The sequence below is a fragment of the Nannospalax galili genome, unplaced genomic scaffold, assembly GCF_000622305.1.
Source record: "Nannospalax galili isolate Female #2095 unplaced genomic scaffold, S.galili_v1.0 scaffold307, whole genome shotgun sequence".
NCBI lineage: Eukaryota > Metazoa > Chordata > Mammalia > Rodentia > Spalacidae > Nannospalax > Nannospalax galili.
In genome coordinates, this window is record NW_008359625.1 from 6,200,592 (window position 1) to 6,205,095 (window position 4,504).

Consider the following 4,504-nt stretch of genomic DNA (forward strand, 5'->3'; position numbering starts at 1 on the left):
CCACCTGATGGCTAATAACCATCTCTAATTCCAGTTCCAGGGGTTCTGAGCCCTCTTCTGGCCTTTTGTGGGCACTGCATGACATGGGTACACTTAGACACATATAAGCAAAAATCTTTAAAAAAAAAAAAAAAAGAAAGAAAGAAAGAAAAAGAAATGATATGAAGTTTAGAGGGCACATTAGCAACGTATGGTGGCACATTCTGTAGGTTTTCTGCCTTGTGCCGACAGTAGAGGGAAGGGTCACTAGGAAACCTGTGCCAAGTCTGAAAGTCTTCCTAGCTATACTCTTCTGCAACTTCTCCTTGTACAACCAACAATACTCCCGCCCTTGAGACCTCTCTGAGAAGGCAAGGTCTGATTCCCTGAATCCCACCCCTTTAGATGCACACTTCCGTTTGCCCACTAGCTGAGATACTTGGCGCTACCTGGCTACCCTCCTTCACACCCAGGTCTCCGCCCACCCATGACAGGCAGAGAATGATGTGTCTTCCTCTTTGTGGCTGGGAAGTTAGATACTGTCCTTTACATTCAGAAAAGTAGATGTCACTTCTTCCTTCACCTCAGATCCCTGTAGGAAACCCCTGCCTCTGGTACACCCCTACCTGACAGCCTTCGCTGAAACCTAAGCTGTTCCCTAGTCCTGAGAGGTAGGTGGCAGAGGACAGTCCTGAGGAAGTTTATTGTCCCATCTTTTGTAACACTGACAATGAGGGTTTTTTCCTTTTCTCTTTTTCTGTCTTATCTATGTTTTTCATTTTGTTTATACAACGAAGGCTTCCCCCTCCACCCCACCCCATCACCCTGTAGTCTTTACATGAAGTTCCCCTGATGAACTCCCAGTTGAGTTCAGTTCCAGGAAAAAATTTGTTCTGAAAGTTCATTTGTATGCTTTCTGTTGTCTCCAATCCAAAACTATGCAATCCAGTGCATTTTTGTTTGTTCCTAAGCTGCCAGAAAACTGGGAGCCAAATTCATTGTCCAAGTGTTGTAATCTTCTCCATTCAGGCCGTTCAAAATGTCCACTTCTTTTCCTTTTTTCTCCTGAGCATTCTTTTTTTTGGGGGGGGGTCTTTTCCAGACAGAGTCTCCCTGTAGCCCCAGCTGGCCTGGAACCCACTTTTGTAGACCAGGCTGGCCTTCAACTCACAGAGATTCACCTACCTCTGCCTCCCGAGTACTGGGAGTAAAGGTGTGTGCCACCATACCCGGCTCTCCTGAGCATTAAAAAAAAAAAATTATTTTTATTTTATGTGTATGTGTATTGCCTGCATGTGTCTAAGTGCACCCATGTTCTGCAATGCCCGAGGAGATCAGAAGAGGGTGTGGGATTCCCCTGAACTAGAGTTACAGATGGTTGTTAGCTGCCATGTGGATGCTGGGAATTGAACCTGGGTCCTCTGCAAGAGCAGCCAGTGCTCTTAGCTGAGCCACCTCTCCAGTCCCTCTCTTGAGTATTTTTGTATTTGGTTTTAGTTTAAGTAACATCATCCTATGACCAAACCATCACCAGCGCCTATCTCTTGACCTCTGGATTCCATCCACCCTTTCCTGCTTCACCACTACCATCCCCCATCCCCCACTAGGGAGGAACCTGACTGGACATTGCAAAATATTGCTCTCACTGGCCCAAAGGCTTTCTAAGACACAGAACAAGGCCACCACTCCTGTTTTGTGGAACTCCTTCTCCCACAAATTGTTCCTTGCCCTGCCTTGCTGAGGGGGCTTGGCGGGGGGGGGGGGGCTCACCACACTGTAGGCACACTGGATTCTCTCCATACTTGACTCTCCCCTCTCTTTTGGTGACTTTGCACATATTGTTGTCTCTGCCCAAAACAACCTATACACTTTCTTGGTAAAGAAACTTCCAGGGTTTAGCACAAGCATGCCCTCTGAACTGGGACCCTCTGGATTCTCTTGGTTTTATGGTATGCAGCATGAACAGCCCATGCCAAGCCATAATGGTGAGTTTCTGGAAGGAAGAGAAAGACCTTCTTCATGACTGTCTCCAGCGCCCAGTACCCAGAGCCATTTATATGAATGATGACATGCCCAGGCAGGGTTCAAGTCTTCTGAAATAAAAGACTGGACACTAACTGGGTGTGGTGCTGCACACCTTTAAGTTCTAGCACTCTGGAAGCAGAGGCAGGCAGATCTCTGTGAGATGGAGGCCAGCTTGTTCTACATAGTGAGTGCTAAGCCAGCTGAGGCTAGAGAGAGACCCTGTCTCAAAAAGACAAAAAAAAAAAAAAAAAAAAAAAGAGTGGACACTAGACCTCTGCCAGCTTCTTCATTACAGTCTCTTAAGAGGTGGTGAGATGATCAGTTCAATCCCTCAGACTAATATTATAGAAAGTGACAACTCCCCAGGGTTGTTATCTGACCTTTATATGCATCCATATAGACAGATACACACACACACACACACACACAAAATAATAAATAAGTAAATAAATAAATAAATAATTCAAAAAATGGTATCCAGGGGATAGGTGAGATAAAGGTATTTGCTGCTAAGCTTGATGACCTAAGAATTTAATCCTTGGGACTCACATGGTGGAAAGAGAGAAGTGACTCCTGTAAGGAGTCCTCTGATCTCCACACATGCACCATGGCACATGTGACTACACAATGTACACATAGGAGCACACAGGCATGCACATGAACAAAAATGTAATAAAAAATGTCAATGATAGGGCTGGAGAGATGGCTCAGTGGTTAAGAGCACTGACTGCTCTTGCAGAGGACCTGGGTTTGATTCCCAGCACCACATGGTGGCTGACAACCGTCCATAGCTCCAGTTCCAGGGGATCGGAATTCTTCTTCTGACCTCAATGGGCACTGCACAACACGGGTGCACTTATACATATGCAGGCAATACACTCATACACATAAAAGTAAGATGATAAAATATAATTTTTTTAAATGTCAATGAAAAAGAGAGCTGGAGATGTAGCTGAGTTGGTAGTGTGCTTGCCTAGGATGCTCAAAGCCCTAGGTTTGATGTCTATCACTGTGTAAAGGCAAATGGCACACCTTGTAGTTCTAGCACTCGGGAGGTAGAATCAGAGGGATCAAAATTTCAAAGTCACTGTCTGCTATATATCATGGTCGAGACCCGCCTAGACTACACAAGACCTTGTCTCAACAAAACAAAAAACAGTCTGTGAACAGGGCCCGGCAATGCTCATGTGTAATCCTGCACTCCAAAGGCTAAGACAGGAAGATCATAAGTTGAAGGCTAGCCTGGCCCACAGGGTGAGACCCTGCCTCAAACAAACAACAGTCTGTGCTTCCATTTGCCTTCAGCTTCCTCTCAGAATCCTGCTCCAGGGGCTAGACAGATGACTCAGCTGTTAAGAGCACTGGCTGCTCTCTCAGGGGACTGGGGTTGGGTTCCCAGCACCCACATTGTGGCTAACAACCATCTGTAACTCCAATTCCAGGGGATCTGACACCCTGTTCTGGTCTTTGAGGGCATTGCACACACAGGTGCACTTATATACATGCGGGCAAAGCACTCAAACACATAAAATAACAACAACAACAACAATAATAAAAAGATTCTCCCCTCCTAAGTGGCCCATCATCCCTTAAACATTTTAGTCCACTCCAGGTGTTTGAGAGGTGTTTGAGACAGCAAGGAGAAAGGCTTTGTTCCTTTTCTGTAGGAACCACAGAAATATGAAAGTATTCCATAACAAATTACCTTAGAGTGCCCATTATATATAACAAGATTACCCCACCCCATAATTACCTGATGTCATTTGGGGAGTTGAAGTCACAACCCCAAAGCCAAGTCATCCTGCTCCTTCCCCAGCAGGTTGGTTAAATCAGGGTCCCTGGCACTTCCCTTTTCACTCCAGGACTGCGGAGGGCACTCCCCAGCTTCCTGTCGCGGCCCCTCTAGGCCAGGATTCCTCGAACTGGCCTCCCTCTGGCTCAGTAGTCTGACTCCAGATCCCTGTGACCTTCCTAACCACGATTACATTCTATGTTGTTAAGACTTCCCCCTGGGCTCCATCAGCTCCCAACTCCATCCTTGAGGGAAAAGTGGGAGAAGGAAAATTCAGTCATCCTTACCTCCCTCCCTTTCCAACACTGCAAAGCCTGGACACAGTAAGGGGAGTTGGTCTGGTTGCTCAGCCGTCTGGCCTCCCCCACCCCAGCCCGCACACTCACACTCAGACGCCCTGGAGCCCCTAGCACTGCGCGCCTGGTTTCCGCAAGTTTCGAGGCGCGGGTTGGTGGCTTCCCGGCTCGGCCCTGGAAATCATCTCTACCCGGGAAAAGATCTGGACCCCACTTCGTACAAATGAGGCAGGATGTGGCCCTGGCGTCCCCAGCGCCGCCGGCAGGGAGCCCAGGCTCGCGGGTGCCCGGAGCGGCTCCGCGGCTCGTTCCCGGAGCCCCGCTGTCCCCTCCCCGCGCCTCGCACCCCCCGCGCTCGTCCCGCACCCCGTCCTACCTCCGCGCGGGCGGCGGCTCCGCGATCTCCCGGGCG

At 48.4% G+C, this 4,504-nt stretch overlaps 1 protein-coding gene across 4 annotated transcripts in view; it reads right to left on the reverse strand.

Annotated features, from left to right (window-relative positions):
- Positions 1-4,504, reverse strand: part of Dennd2a (DENN domain containing 2A) — a 139,245-nt gene extending 134,741 nt beyond the window's left edge. For 3 of the 4 annotated variants that reach the window (XM_008823512.3, XM_008823511.3, XM_029558862.1), the window contains exon 1: positions 4,469-4,504. The gene's annotated coding sequence lies outside the window, so the exon portion shown is untranslated. Of the gene's footprint in view, positions 1-3,757; positions 3,948-4,468 lie in introns of those variants that run through there. The other variant, XM_029558860.1, reaches the window with a different exon arrangement.